The following is a 16,198-nucleotide window of genomic DNA, read 5'->3' on the forward strand; positions in this document are numbered from 1 at the left end:
CGTTTAAGATACACTTGGATCGGACAGGTTTGGAGGGACATGGGCCAAACGCGGGCAGATGGGATTAATGTAGATGGGGCATGTTGGTCGGGGTGGGGCTAGTGTAGTTGGGGCCTGTTGGTCGGGGTGGGACTAGTGTAGATGGGGCATGTTGGTCGGGACGGGACTAGTGTAGATGGGACATGTTGGTCGGGGTGGGACTAGTGTAGTTGGGGCATGTTGGTCGGGGTGGGACTAGTGTAGATGGGGCATGTTGGTTGGGGTGGGACTAGTGTAGATGGGGCATGTTGGTCGGGGTGGGACTAGTGTAGATGGGGCATGTTGGTCGGGGTGGGACTAGTGTAGATGGGGCATGTTGGTCGGGTGGGACTAGTGTAGATGGGGCATGTTGGTCGGGGTGGGACTAGTGTAGATGGGGCATGTTGGTCGGGGTGGGACTAGTGTAGTTGGGGCATGTTGGTCGGGGTGGGACTAGTGTAGATGGGGCATGTTGGTCGGGGTGGGACTATTGTAAATGGGGCATGTTGGTCGGGGTGGGACTAGTGTAGATGGGGCATGTTGGTCGGGGTGGGACTAGTGTAGGTGGGGCATGTTGGTCGGGGTGGGACTAGGACTGGTGTAGATGGGGCATGTTGGTCGGGGTGCGACTAGTGTAGTTGGGGCATGTTGGTGGGGGTGGGACTTGTGTAGATGGGGCAAGTTGCTCAGGGTGGGACTAGTGTAGATGGGGCATGTTGGTCGGGGTGGGACTGGTGTAGATGGGACATGTTGGTCGGGGTGGGACTGGTGTAGATGGGGGCATGTTGGTCGGGGTGGGACTAGTGTAGATGGGGCATGTTGGTTGTGGTGGGGCTAGTGTAGATGAGGCATGTTGGTCGGGGTGGGCCTAGTGTAGATGGGGCATGTTGGTCGGGGTGTGACTAGTGTAGATGGGGCATGTTGGTCGGGGTGGGACTAGTGTCGATGGGGCATGTTGGTCGGGGTGGGACTAGTGTAGATGGGGCATGTTGGTCGGTGTGTGACTAGTGTAGTTGGGGCATGTTGGTCCGGGTGGGACTAGTGTAGATGGGGCATGTTGGTCGGGGTGGGACTAGTGTAGATGGGGCATGTTGGTCGGGGTGGGACGAGTGTAGATGGGGCATGTTGGGCGGGGTGGGGCTAGAGTAGATGGGGCATGATGGTCGGGGTGGGACTAGTGTAGATGGGGCATAGAAATATTAAAACATAGACAATAGATGCAGGAGTAGAGGCCATTCGGACCTTCGAGCCTGCACCGCCATTCGATATGATAAAGGCTGATCATCCAACTCAGTGTCCCTTCTCGCCATACCCTCTGATCCCTTCAGCCACAAGGGTCACATCTAATTCCATCTTAAATATAGCCAATCAACTGGGTTCGACTACCTTCTGTGGCAGATAATTCCACAGATTCACCACTCTCTGTGTAAAAAATGATTTTCTCATCTCGGTCCGAAAAGATTTCCCTCTTATCCTGAAACTGTGACCTTTAGTTCTGGACTTCCCCAACATCGGGTATAATCTTCCTGCATCTAGCCTGTCCAACCCCGTAAGAATTTTGTAAGTTTCTATAAGATCCCCCCTCAATCTTCTGAATTCTAGCGAGTACATGCCGAGTCTATCCAGTCTTTATTCATATGAAAGGCCTGCCATCCCAGGAATCAGTCTGGTGAACCTTCTCGGTGCTCCCTCTATGGCAAGAATGTCTTTCGTCAGATTAGGATACCAGAACTGTACGCAATACTCTCCAAGACCCTGTACAACTGCAGTAGAACACCCCTGCTCTCATACACAAATCCTTTTGCTATGAATGCTAACATACCATTGGCTTTCTTCACTGCTTGCTGCACCTGCATGCCTACTTTCAATGACTGGCGTACCATGACACCCGCGTCTCGTTGCATCTTCCCTTTTCCTAATCGGCCACCATTCAACAATAGTCTACTTTCCTGTTTTTGCCACCAAAGTGGATAACCTCACATCTATCCACATTATGCTGCATCTGCCATGCATTTGCCCACTCACCCAGCATATCAAAGTCACCATGCAGCCTCCTAGCATCCTCCACACAGCTAACACTGCCCCCCCAGCATAGTGTCAACCGCAAACTTGGACATGTTGCATACAATTCCCTCATCGAGACCATTAATATATAATGTAAATAGCTGGGGTCCCAGCACTGAGCCTTGCGGTACCGCACTAGTCACTGCCTGCCATTATGAAAAGGACCCGTTTACTCCTACTCTTTTCTTCCTGTCTGCCAGCCAGTTCTCGATCCACATCAATACTGAACCCCCAATACCATGTGCTTTAACGTACCATGTTGACCGGGGAGGGCCTAGTGTAGATGGGGCATGTTGTTCGGGGTGGAACTAGTGTAGATGGGCCAAGTTGTTCGGGGTGGGTCTAGCGTAGATGGGATATGTTGGTCAGGGTGGGACTAGTGTAGACGTGGTATGTTGGTCGGCGTGGAACTAGGGTAGATGGGCATGTTGGTCGAGGTGGGACTAGTGTAGATGGGGCATGTTGGCTGGTGTGGAACTGGTGTAGATGGGGCATGTTGGCTGGTGTGGAACTAGTGTAGATGGGGCATCTACATATAGTATAGATGGGGCATGTTGGTCGGGGTGGGACTAGATTAATGGGGCATGTTGATCGGGGTGGGATTAGTGTAGATAGGGCATGTTGGTCGGTGGGACTAGTGTAGATGGGGCATGATGCTTCAGGTGGGACTAGCGTTGATGGGGCATGTTGGTCTGCGTGGGGCTAGTGTAGATGGCATAAGTTGGTCGGGGTGGGACTAGTGTATATGTGGCATGTTGGTCGGGGTGGGACTAGCGTAGTCGAAGCATGTTGGTCGGGGTGGGAAGAGTGTAGATGGGGCATGTTAGTCGGGTTGTGACTAGTATAGATTGGGCATGTTGGTCGAGGTGGGACTAGTATAGATGGGGCATGTTGGTCGGAGTGGGACCAGTGTAGATGGGGCATGATGGTCAGGGTGGGCTAGTGCAGATGGGGCATGTTGGTCGGGTGGGAGTAGTGTCGGTGGGGTATGTTGGTCGGGGTGGACAAGTGTAGATGGGGCCTGTGGGTCGGGTAGGGACTAGTACAGATCGGGCATGTTGGTCGGGGTGGGGCTAGTATAGATGGGGCATGTTGGTCTGGGTGGGACGAGTCTAGATGGAGCATGTTGGTTGGGGTGGCACTAGAGGAGATGGGGCATGTTGGCCGGGGTGGAGCTATTGCAGATGGGGCATGTTGGTCGGGGTGGTACGAGTGTAGGTGTGGCATGTTGATCGGGGTGGGTCTAGTGTAGATGGGACATGTTTGTCGATGTGGGGCTAGTGGGAATGGGGCATGGTGGCTGGTGTGGGACTAGTGTAGATGGGGCATGTTGTTCGGGGAGGGACTAGTGTAGTTGGGGCATGTTGGTCGTGGTGGGACTAGTGTAGATGGGGCATGTTGGTCGGGGTGGGACAAGTGTAGATAGGGCATGTTGGTCGAGTTGGGACTAGTATAGATGGGGTATGTTGGTCGGGGTGGGACTAGTATAGATGGGACATGTTGGTCGGGGTGCGACTAGTGTAGATGGGGCAGCTTGATCGGGGTAGGATAGTGTAGACTGGGCATGGTGGAAAGGGTGGGCCAAGTTTAGATGCTGCATGTCGGTCGGCGTAGGACTGGTCAAGATGGGACCTGTTGGTCGGGTGGGAATTTTATAGATGGGGCATGTTGGTCGGGGTGGGACTAGTGTAGATGGGGCATGTTGGTCGGGGTGGGACTAGTGTAGATGGGGCATGTTGGTCGGGGTGAGACTGGTGTAGATGGGGCATGTTGGTCGGGGTGGGACTAGTGTAGATGGGGCATGTTGGTCGGGGTGGGACTAGTGTAGATGGGGCATGTTGGTCGGGGTGGGACTAGTGTAGATGGGGCATGTTGGTTGGGGTCAGACTAGTGTCGGTGGAGTATGTTGGTCGGGGTGGGACTTGTGTAAATGTGGCATGTTGGTTGAGGTGGCACAAGTGTAGCTGGGGCATGTTGGTCGGGGTGGGACTGGTCTAGATGGGGCAAGTTGGTCGAGGTGGGACTAGTATAGACAGGGCATGTTGGTCGGGGTGAGACTGTTGTAGGTGGGGCAAGTTGATCGGGGTGGGACTAGTGTAGATGAGGCATGTTGGTCGGGTGGGACAAGAATGATGGGGAATATTGGTCGGGTTGGAACTGGTATAAATGGGGCATGTTGGTCAGGTTGGAACTAGTATAAATGGGGCATGTTGGTCGGGTTGGAACTAGTATAAATGGGGCATGTTGGTCGGGATGGGACTAGTTTAGATGGGACTTGTTGGTCGGGGTGGGCTAATGTAGATGGGGCATGGTGGAAGGGGTGGGCCAAGTTTAGAAGCTGCATGTTGGTCGGGGTGGGACTAGTGTAGATGGGGCATGCTGGTCGGGGTGGGACTAGTGTAGCTGGGGCATGTTGGTCGGGGTGGGACTAGTGTACATGGGGCATGTTGGAAGGGGTGGGACGAGTGCAGATTGGGCATTTGGGTCGGGATCGGGACTAGTGTGGATGGGGCATTTTGGGTGGGGATGGGACTAGTGTAGCTGGGGCATGTTGGTCGCGTTGGGATTAGTATAGATGGTGCGTTGGTCGGGTGGTACTAGTGTAGATGGGGCATGTTGGTTGGGATGGGACGAATGTAGATGGGGCATGTTGGTCGGGTGGGACTAGTTAATGGGGCATGTTGCTCGAGGTGGGACTAGTGTCGATGGGGCATGTTGGGCGGGCGGGACTTGTGTAGGTGGGGCATGTTTGCTGTTGTGGGACTAGTGTAGATGGGACATGTTGGTCAGAGTGGGACTAGTGTAGATGGGGCATGTTGGTCGGGGTGGGACTTATGTAGATGCGGCATGTTGGTCGTGGTGGGACGTGTTGATGGAGCATGTTGGTCGGGGTGGGACTAGTGTACTGGGGCATGTTGGAAGGGGTGTTACCAGTGTCGATGGGGCATGTCGGTTGGGGTGGGACTAGTTTTGATGGAGCATGTTGGTCGGGGTGGGACTAGTGTAGATGGTCATGATGGTCGAGGTGGGTCTAGTGCAGATGGGGCATGTTGGTCGGGGTGGAACTAGGGTAGATGGGGCATGTTGGTCGGGGTAGGACTAGTGTAGGTTGGGCACGTTGGCTGGTGTGGGACTAGTGTAGATGGCGCATGTTGGGCGGGGTGGGACTTGTGTGGATTGGGCATGTTGGTTGGGTGGAACTATTGTAGATGGGGCATGTTGGTTGGGGGTGGGACTAGTGTAATGGGGGCATGTTGGTCGGGGTGTGATTAGTGTAGATGGGGCATGTTGGTCGGGTGGGATTAGTTTAGATGGGGCATGGTGGTCGGGTGGGACTAGTGTAGATGGGGCATGATGCTTCAGGTGGGACAAGTGTTGATGGGCATGTTGGCCGGGGTGTCCAAACCCTTAACAATCTTATATGTTTCAATAAGATCCCCTCTGATCCTACTAGATTCCGGAGTAGACAAGCTCAGCCGCTCGATTCTCTCTGTGTATGACAGTCCCGCCATCCCCGGAATTAACCTGGTGAACCTATGCTGCACTACCTCAATAGCAAGAATGTAATTCCTCTAGTTTGGAAAGCAAAACTGCACACAATACTCCATGTGTGGTCTCACTGGGGACCTATACAACTGCAGGAGCACCTCTTTGCTTCTATACTCAACTCCTGTTAAGAGAGGGAAAGAAAGAGTAACTTGAAGTTAGAGAAGTCGATATTCATAACGCTGGGGTGTAAGCTGCCTAAGTGAAATATGAGGTGCTGTTACTCCAATTTGCGTTGGCCTCACTCTGACAATGGAGGAGGCCCGGGACAGAAAGCTCAGAAAGGTATCTCTGTGTCTCCCTCTCCCCTGACTCTCAGTCTGTTTTGTACTCAATATTGTGAGCAATTTTGGGCCTCGTATCCGAGAAAGGGTGTGCTGGCTCGGGAGAGGATCCAGAAGAGGTTTACCAGAGCCATCCCAAGAATGAGTGGGTTAACATGTGAAGAGCATTTGACGGCACTGGGCCTGTACTCGCTGGAGTTTAGAATAATGAGGGGGGGGGGACTCCATTGAAACATACAGAATAGGCAATGGGTGCATTGGCTTGAAGTTGAAAGGCACTTATTACTGCAAATGGTGGCATGAAGTTGAAAGGCACTACTTACTGCAAATGGTGGCTTGGGTGCTTCGGCTTTAATTTGAAAGGCACTACTTACTGCAAATGGTGGCTTGGCTTCTTCGGCTTGAAGATGAACGGCACTGCTTACTGTAAATGGTGGGTTGGGTGCTTTGACTTGAGGTTGAAAGGCACTACTTACTGCAAATGGTGGCTTGGGTGCTTTGCTTGAGGTTGAAAGGCACAACTTACTGCAAATGGTGGCTTGGGCGCTTTGGCTGGAAGTTGAAAGGCACTAATTACTGCAAATGTTGGCTTGGGTGATTTGGCGTGAAGTTGAAACGGCACAACTTACTGCAAATGTTGGCTTGGGTGATTTGGCGTGAAGTTGAAAGGCACTACTTACTGCAAATAGTGGCTTGGGTGTTGTGGCTTGAAGTTGATAGGCACTACTTACTGCAAATGGTGGCTTGTGTGCTTTGGCTTGAAGTTGAAAGACAGGCAGCATCTCTGGAGAGAAGGAATGGGTGATGTTTAGGGTCGAGATTCTTCTTCAGACTTTGCCTTTAAGTGATCTTTTGATACTTTGGAGGCTTCCTGGCTCCTAACTTTGAGTAAACCTACTCAGTACAACATACAGTGCAACGTATAACTCTTGTGCCCTCGGCTCTCCAACATACGATTGGCAATTTGTATTCTGTAGCCCGGACTCGGGGATATCTCTACTTTTTTTTAAATTTTTTTTTTATTAGTTATTTATTTCGGACAGAATAAAAGAATAAAAAGCAAATGTGAAACAGCTTAGAAAAAGCAAAACAGATATATTTATAAAGTGTCTTAAACTATATCTATAAATAAATGAAATCATATGTGTCCGAAAAGGAGCAGGAAGTAGCCAAAGCTTATTAATTCCCACGCCTTATTCAACTGCTTGTAATCTTCTTATACAAATGTAGCAGATATATGTACACCATATGTACACCAGCCACTATATGTACACCATATGTACACCAGCCACTATATGTACACCAAATTATTTACATTTGAACGCTAATCAAATATTTACAAAGCCATACAGAAAAAAAAGAAAATGAAAAGAAAAAACCCCGCATATACTATACAGTATCTTAGACATATTTACAACCCATCACTCTATAATCACCCTCCCCAACACAATCAGTATAACAAATATCACAATCATCTATCCTCATCCCAATATCTTTTTAAACAAGTGTTTTTGTATATCTTTTTAAACTGAATTATGCTTGTGCTAAGTTTTATCTCCGTTTGAAGTGAGGAAATCTGTAATTGGGACATGGTCGGGTGAGGTTTAAATCAGCGGCTCTGTTTTTGAAATTCAGGTCTGCGATTTGACAAATTTGCCCTAAAATATGGGATTAAAACAAACAACGAAAGATGATTTCCTATTCCACAAAATGCTTGATGTTGTGGATGCGGTCCGTTTGACTTTTGATCACCTTTGCAAATAAATGTGTGTTTGTTGCAGTGCGGAAAGGTTGAAGAGAGAGGTGGGGAGGACTTATTCCTCGAAGTCTGCCAGAACTTGATTTGTAGCATTGTTGCCGATTTGATGCTTTGGTGGCCGTTTGAGAAGTGGAGGTGCACTGACGTTTGTTGCATTCGGGGCAACGGGGGCTGTGCAATTGCGCTTATTAGATGGGCGGCTGGTGCAGACAGATACAGCGCTAGAGCTGGTATAGACAGATGCAGCGCTAGAGTTGGTATAGACAGATACAGCGCTAGAGCTGGTATAGACAGATACAGCGCTAGAGCTGGTATAGACAGATACAGCGCTAGAGCTGGTATAGATACAGCGCTAGAGCTGGTATAGACAGATACAGCGCTAGAGCTGGTATAGACAGATACAGCACTAGAGCTGGTATAGATACAGCACTAGAGCTGGTATAGACAGATACAGCGCCAGAGCTGGTATAGACAGATACAGCACTAGAGCTGGTATAGACAGATACAGCGCTAGAGCTGGTATAGACAGATACAGCGCTAGAGCTGGTATAGATACAGCGCTAGAGCTGGTATAGACAGATACAGCGCTAGAGCTGGTATAGATACAGCGCTAGAGCTGGTATAGACAGATGCAGCGCTAGAGTTGGTATAGACAGATACAGCGCTAGAGCTGGTATAGATACAGCGCTAGAGTTGGTATAGATACAGCGCTAGAGTTGGTATAGACAGATACAGCGCTAGAGTTGGTATAGATACAGCGCTAGAGTTGGTATAGACAGATACAGCGCTAGAGTTGGTATAGACAGATTCGGCACTAGAGCTGGTATAGACATATACAGCGCTAGAGCTGGTATAGATACAGCGCTAGAGTTGGTATAGACAGATACAGCACTAGAGCTGGTATAGACAGATACAGCGCTAGAGCTGGTATAGATACAGCGCTAGAGCTGCTATAGACAGATACAGCGCTAGAGCTGGTATAGACAGATACAGCGCTAGAGCTGGTATAGACAGATACAGCGCTAGAACTGGTATAGATACAGCGCTAGAGCTGGTATAGACAGATACAGCGCTATAGCTGGTATAGATACAGCGCTAGAGCTGGTACAGACAGATACAGCACTAGAGCTGGTACAGATACAGCGCTAGAGCAGGTATAGACAGATACAGCGCTAGAGCTGGTATAGATACAGCGCTAGAGCTGGTACAGACAGATACAGCACTAGAGCTGGTATAGATACAGCGCTAGAGCTGGTATAGACAGATACAGCGCTAGAGCTGGTATAGACAGATACAGCGCTAGAGCTGGTATAGATACAGCGCTAGAGCTGGTATAGATACAGCGCTAGAGCTGGTATAGACAGATACAGCGCTAGAGCTGGTATAGACAGATACAGCGCTAGAGCTGGTATAGATACAGCGCTAGAGCTGGTATAGACAGATACAGCGCTAGAGCTGGTATAGATACAGCGCTAGAGCTGGTATAGATACAGCGCTAGAGCTGGTATAGATACAGCGCTAGAGCTGATATAGACAGATACAGCGCTAGAGCTGGTATAGACAGATACAGCGCTAGAGCTGGTATAGACAGATACAGCGCTAGAGCTGGTAAAGATACAGCGCTAGAGCTGGTATAGATGCAGCGCTAGAGTTGGTATAGACAGATACAGCGCTAGAGCTGGTATAGACAGATACAGCGCTAGAGCTGGTATAGACAGATACAGCGCTAGAGCTGGTATAGACAGATACAGCGCTAGAGCTGGTATAGATACAGCGCTAGAGCTGGTATAGACAGATGCAGCGCTAGAGCTGGTATAGACAGATACAGCGCTAGAGCTGGTATAGACAGATACAGCGCTAGAGCTGGTGTAGACAGATACAGCGCTAGAGCTGGTATAGACAGATACAGCGCTAGAGCTGGTATAGATACAGCGCTAGAGCTGGTATAGACAGATACAGCGCTAGAGCTGGTATAGACAGATACAGCGCTAGAGCTGGTATAGACAGATACAGCGCTAGAGCTGGTGTAGACAGATACAGCGCTAGAGCTGGTATAGACAGATACAACGCTAGAGCTGGTATAGACACAGCGCTAGAGCTGGTATAGACAGATACAGCGCTAGAGCTGGTATAGACAGATACAGCGCTAGAGCTGGTATAGATACAGCGCTAGAGCTGGTATAGATACAGCGCTAGAGCTGGTATAGATACAGCGCTAGAGCTGGTATAGACAGATACAGCGCTAGAGCTGGTATAGACAGATACAGCGCTAGAGCTGGTATAGACAGATACAGCGCTAGAGCTAGTATAGATACAGCGCTAGAGTTGGTATAGACAGATACAGCGCTAGAACTGGTATAGACAGATACAGCGCTAGAGCTGGTATAGACAGATACAGCGCTAGAGCTGGTATAGACAGATACAGCGCTAGAGCTAGTATAGATACAGCGCTAGAGTTGGTATAGACAGATACAGCGCTAGAACTGGTATAGACAGATACAGCGCTAGAGCTGGTATAGACAGATACAGCGCTAGAGCTGGTATAGACAGATACAGCGCTAGAGCTGGTATAGACAGATACAGCGCTAGAGCTGGTATAGACAGATACAGCGCTAGAGCTGGTATAGACAGATACAGCGCTAGAGCTGGTATAGACAGATACAGCGCTAGAGCTGGTATAGACAGATACAGCGCTAGAGCTGGTATAGATACAGCGCTAGAGCTGGTATAGACAGATACAGCGCTAGAGCTGGTATAGATACAGCGCTAGAGCTGGTATAGACAGATACAGCGCTAGAGCTGGTATAGACAGATACAGCGCTAGAGCTGGTATAGACAGATACAGCGCTAGAGCTGGTATAGACAGATACAGCGCTAGAGCTGGTATAGACAGATACAGCGCTAGAGCTGGTATAGACAGATACAGCGCTAGAGCTGGTATAGACAGATACAGCGCTAGAGCTGGTATAGATACAGCGCTAGAGCTGGTATAGACAGATACAGCGCTAGAGCTGGTATAGATACAGCGCTAGAGCTGGTATAGACAGATACAGCGCTAGAGCTGGTATAGACAGATACAGCGCTAGAGCTGGTATAGACAGATACAGCGCTAGAGCTGGTATAGATACAGCGCTAGAGCTGGTATAGACAGATACAGCGCTAGAGCTGGTATAGACAGATACAGCGCTGGAGCTGGTATAGATACAGCGCTAGAGCTGGTATAGACAGATACAGCGCTAGAGTTGGTATAGACAGATACAGCGCTAGAGCTGGTATAGACAGATACAGCGCTAGAGCTGGTATAGATACAGCGATAGAGCTGGTATAGATACCGCGCTAGAGCTGGTATAGACAGATACAGCGCTAGAGCTGGTATAGATACAGCGCTAGAGCTGGTATAGACAGATACAGCGCTAGGGCTGGTATAGACAGATACAGCGCTAGAGCTGGTATAGACAGATACAGCGCTAGAGCTGGTATAGACAGATACAGCGCTAGAGCTGGTATAGACAGATACAGCGCTAGAGCTGGTATAGATACAGCGCTAGAGCTGGTATAGACAGATACAGCGCTAGAGCTGGTATAGACAGATACAGCGCTAGAGCTGGTATAGACAGATACAGCGCTAGAGCTGGTATAGACAGATACAGCGCTAGAGCTGGTATAGACAGATACTGCGCCAGAGCCGTTCCACGGGACGATGAGGATTTGGTCTGGGATACGAGTGGGTGACGCCGTGAGCCACCGGTCCCCCCGTCGCCCGGCTCCCACCATGTAGACCACGCAGGAGACGCCAAACTAAACATGTATGGCAACGCTTCGGAGAACATCACAGCGCCAGATACCATGGAGGAGTTGGCCATCGCCTCGGGGATTGGTACTATATTGTCCTTCATGTACGTGGCCGGCGTGACGGGCAATGTGTACACTCTGGTAGTGATGTGTCAGTCCATGAGATCCGCTGCCTCCGTCTACATCTCCATCATCAACTTGGTGCTGGCCGATCTCCTGTATCTCTCCACCATCCCATTCATCGTCTGTACCTACTTCGCCAAGACCTGGTACTTTGGCGACGTGGGCTGCAGGCTCCTACTGAGCCTCGACCTCCTCACCATGCATGCCAGCATCTTCAACCTCACCGTGATGTGTACCGAACGCTACCTGGCCGTGGTTAAACCCCTGGAAATGGTGAGGCGCTCCAAAGGCTATAGGAAGGCCATGGCCGGGGCGGCATGGATGGTGAGCTTCCTATTGGCCCTCCCCGCCATGAGCATGTTTAAAATGCAAGAGAGCAGGGTGGAGAACGGGGCCATCAAGCGGACCTGCGCCGGCACTTGGAGCCAGGAGTCTTACACAGTTTACCTGATTGTACTGTTCAGCACCGGTATCGTGGTGCCGGGAATGATCATCGGCTACCTGTACACACAGTTAGCAAGGACCTACCTGAAATCCCAAAGGAAGACGTTGGCAATGAGCGAGAACAAGCAAGCGTCTAAACAGAGAGTGGTCCTCATGATCTTCAGCATCGTAGTGGTCTTCTGGGCGTGTTTCCTGCCTTTCTGGGTCTGGCAACTTATCCCTCTCTATTCTACCAGCCTCAACATGAGCACAGTAAGGTGCATCAACTATTTCATGACCTGCCTGACTTACAGCAACAGTTGCATTAACCATTCCTGTACACGCTACTGACCAAGAACTACAAAGAGTATCTGAAACAAAGGCACAAACAGTTCCAGCGATCAGGATCCACGTTGTTCAGATGAAACGCCAGCCTGCGGCTATCCATTAAATCCATCTCTTCGTGGAACCACAACAGCAACACTTCCGAGACTGTGGGCATGGCTCATTTGAAAGGGTCGAAGTGATACTGTCCGTGTCTAAAATAACATACTCGCTCAAGCCTTCAGGTAGGAATTTAAACATTGTCTGACTGTATCTTGAACAAGTTTGGGCTTTATTCTTTGGAGCGCAGAAGGATAAGGGGGGACTTGATAGAGGTCTTTAAAATGATGAGAGGGATAGACAGAGTTGCCGTGGATAAGCTTTTCCCACTGAGAGTAGGGAAGTTTCAAACAAGGGAACATGACTTCAGAATTAAGGGACAGAAGTTTAGGGGTAACATGAGGGGGAATTTCTTTACTCAGAGAGTGGTAGCTGTGTGGAATGAGCTTCCAGTGGAAGTGGTGGAGGCAGGTTCGTTTTTATCATTTAAAAATAAATTGGATAGTTGTTTGGACGGGAAAGGAATGGAGGGTTATGGTCTGAATGCAGGTAGATGGGACTAGGGGAGAATACGTGTTCGGCACGGACTAGAAGGGTCGAGATGGCCTGTTTCCGTGCTGTAATTGTTATATGGTTATTGTTATATGGTTATATCTTGCACCTTACACTGGGAACAATGTGAATAGCGAGCGGGGACACAAGCATCATTCAGACAGTCCAGGGAAGTTTGCAATTCACTTTACAATTGAATGGCATCGCTGCTGTTCATTATTATGGAGCGGTGCATTTATTTTTGCTGGTTAAACCAAGGATTTTATTATAGCCCCTGAGCGTATGGATGTAAATGTAAGTGAAATGTAAAACATCGTTAATCTTGGGAAATCGATCCACGTTTGTTACAATTTGTCAATTTTCTTGTATTGTAACAAATTATAAATATGCTTTCAACGCTTACACAGTACATTGCCTGTAAAACCACTTCATTTACAGTAGATTCAAACAATGAGAAGGATTAATAAATCCCAGTTTAAGTAGCTACAAGGAACTGCAGATGCTGGTTTGCCACAAATAAAACAAAGTGTGGGAGTGACTCAGTTCTCGTCTGTAACGTTGCCTTTCTTCAGACTAAAACATGGCCTGTCCATGTCCTAAAGGGATGCTGCCTGATCTCCTGAATTACTCCAGCACTTGTGGGGGTTCCCCCCCCCCCCCCCTTATTTTGAAAATGTTATTCTTTGTAATTACATTTATTCTACTTAATATCTAGACTGTATCGGGGCATTGAGTCTTTTTGTAAACAAAATTCAGTAGAATAATAGTAAGATTAAACGAGAACTTACCAGTTCGAAGTTTGATCATTATTTTATGAGGAGGAACGTTGAGGGAATATGTGAAGAACCCGCCAGGATGCATGCGTGTATTCTTAAAAGCAGCGGTGTGGAATCACAGAATAACTATAATGACTAAACATGGTAAGATTAGACAACAGATGCCTGTTCAGACTATAGTCAAGGGTGGGAGTGGAGGGCACGTATTCCCTCAACGTTCCTCCTCATGAAATAATCATCAAACTTCGAACTGGTAAGTTCTCGTTTAATCTTACTATTTTATTTCGGAGTCACGTGTGAGTGACTACGTGAAGGATTTAAAGCCCTGTGATTCCATGTCGTGGAGCGAGCCCACGCTTACTACTGCCTTTGTTATGGAGAGAATCGTGATAACATATAAAACTTCTATATGCTATATAAATAACCAAAGTTAATAACTCTTGATAGCCCCTGTTATTTAGGGTAAATTGTGGTACTGAAACTAACAATGTTTCTGAACAATTCCAGTTTTCATTACTGGTTGGTTATAATCTTGTGAATGTTCTTTCCGATGGCCATCCTGCTCTGAGGATTTGATCCATCGGAACCTCCAATATCAATGCTGCCGACGTTGCTGCAGCCTGGTGGAATGAAACTGAAACCAGTTAGTGCTTATACCAGCTTAGTCAATACTATTTTAGCCATAAAGATGGTCTGGCCTGTTACTGTCTCATGAAGCTGTCTGTGGCGGATGAGAAGTCCCTCTTCTGAGCCACTGATGGTCTAGGTTAGTTCCATGAATATGCCTGATGTCTGAGAAGACAGAGTCAATCATCTGTGGGGTAGGCTCTAAAAGATCTTATAAGACCTGCTGACCCCTGTCTGTTAGTCTCTTAATTGCTGAATATGGAAAATATAAGTACCCAGGTGAACTGGTCAAGTATCCAGCCTTAATAGTAGGGACTGAGTCCTATTCCGTGACCAAAGCCATCAGCATGGCAGTTTATAAAACAATATCAAAGGCTGTAATGACAGCGCTGTGGCTGGAGCCCAGTTTCTTACAACGTAGGGCGATGCTGAAGTCCCATATTTGGGAATACCTGGTCGTTGGGGAATTCACTTACAAGTGCCCCTCTCATGATGTGGGCTAACCTAAGATTCCAACCAGGCTGGATGATGTGTAATAGTTGCAATACATCTCCCATAAGTATGTATACTGGGTATTGTCTTAGGTTGATTGGCTGTGGCAGCTGAGATCATGTCCATCGCTCTGGTCATCAGTCCCAGTTGTAATACCGGAGCTTTCAGACTCTATAATATAATATAAAAGATATGTGCTACCACAATGGTGTTGCCAATAATAATCTAATACCGATTAATATAACCCAGAGCAACATGAGTAAGGGCCATGAACAGCCCCCCCCCCCCCAATTCGCAGGTAGTTATGCCCAGTGTTAGTAATATGATGCCTCCTGTGCATTCCATCTTCCTCCACAGCTGCCGATGGAATTAGTAGCACAGCATCCTTGTGCATAGCATCCATTTGTAGGACTACAGACTGGTTGCTGACAATGATTGGATTGGAACAATGCTCAATGTTATCTTCCCATCATATAGTTCCAATATGGCTTCTGTATGGCTTCATCATTCTATCGAAATGACCACCATAAATTCGTATTTTGGCACTCTGTAAGTTATAATTTAAGGGTCCGAATTGTGGGGCTGGAGGCGCAGCCGTAACGTTGCCAATATTCTAGCTACCAGTCTGATGGATGGTTATCTCCATGTCAATGATTTGCTGTATGCCTCTATTAAGGCTTTAACTTCTTGCAAATTACCTGACATGAGAACTGAGTTAATGGTGAACCACAAATATCCCTTATTGAAGGCTTAATTATTTGATTTAATTCGATGGATAATAAATCCTAATTTCCAGATAATAGTTTAGTGGCTGCCTGTTTGTTCAGCCAGTTCTAAAGTTTCCCACAATTAGTATGTCAGCCAAGAGAAGCTATACCATTGTGTGGCTGGTTTGATGTTTTGTAAATAACCTAGGTGTTAATGTTTTTTTTTGGTTTAAAAATTATTATTTTTTAATTAGAAGTACGGTAAGTTGCAATAATACACATCACATATGTCTTAATACATTTTTCATACCGCTTCATTTTTTGAGCTTTAAAAAAAGATAGAAGTAAAGGAAGTAAGGAAAGTGCGCAAGAGTCGTGAAGGTGCAGGAGAGTGTTGAGAAAAGAAAGCCCCTTAGAAAAGAAGTTAGGGAAGGAAGTAAAGAAAGAAAGTAGACCCTAGAAAAGAAAGAAAAAGAAAGGAGAAACAATCGCTCTATTATAACATTAAACTCAGCAGAAAGGGGACTACCAACCAAGTCTGTTTTTGTTGGGGTTTTTATACCCCCCGTTGACAGATCCTGGTACCTTTTATTAATTAATTAATTCATTCATTTTTTAAATTACTATTGCACCTTATGCTTGTAATAGTTC

General features: G+C 47.8%; 1 pseudogene; it reads left to right on the forward strand.

Moving 5' to 3' along the window:
- Positions 1-11,475: 11,475 nt before the first annotated feature.
- On the forward strand, positions 11,476-12,536 carry LOC116970435 (annotated as a pseudogene).
- Positions 12,537-16,198: the final 3,662 nt, after the last annotated feature.

The sequence above is a fragment of the Amblyraja radiata genome, unplaced genomic scaffold (genome assembly GCF_010909765.2).
Source record: "Amblyraja radiata isolate CabotCenter1 unplaced genomic scaffold, sAmbRad1.1.pri scaffold_87_ctg1, whole genome shotgun sequence".
In the NCBI taxonomy this organism is placed as follows: Eukaryota; Metazoa; Chordata; class Chondrichthyes; order Rajiformes; family Rajidae; genus Amblyraja; species Amblyraja radiata.